Genomic DNA, 390 nt, shown 5'->3' on the forward strand with positions numbered 1-390 from the left:
ATAATCCTGGCTGATTTATTAATAATGGAATATAGTAGTTGCTCATGTTGGTAAACCTTACCTTCCCCGACGATTAGAGGTCTTGAGAGCGACTGTGAACAGGACCGTTGCAAATGGCGTATATCATTCCCGAAATGCACTGGCTATAAAAATGGACCTGATACCTCTTTTACCTCAGTGAAGTTATCCATACTGACCCATACCTATTTTTTTTACATATCTTTTAACCTTTATTCCCAGTCAAGAGTTTCGAATCATCAACCCTTCATGTTTCGAATCATGGCTTCGTTCACACATCGTTACAAACTCCCCCCTCACAGTCCAGTGTTACCACAATTACTGCATATGATGCAATTGCGATGTTTGATCCTTGATTTTGACGTTGATTCA

General features: G+C 39.7%; 1 protein-coding gene across 1 annotated transcript in view; it reads left to right on the forward strand.

Annotated features, from left to right (window-relative positions):
* Positions 1–390, forward strand: part of LOC119585084 (major facilitator superfamily domain-containing protein 8-like) — a gene marked incomplete in the record, with an annotated part of 19,608 nt that overhangs the window by 18,919 nt on the left and 299 nt on the right. The window contains 1 exon segment of the mRNA XM_037933704.1: positions 1–390.

This window comes from Penaeus monodon, chromosome 19, assembly GCF_015228065.2.
Source record: "Penaeus monodon isolate SGIC_2016 chromosome 19, NSTDA_Pmon_1, whole genome shotgun sequence".
Classification (NCBI taxonomy): domain Eukaryota; kingdom Metazoa; phylum Arthropoda; class Malacostraca; order Decapoda; family Penaeidae; genus Penaeus; species Penaeus monodon.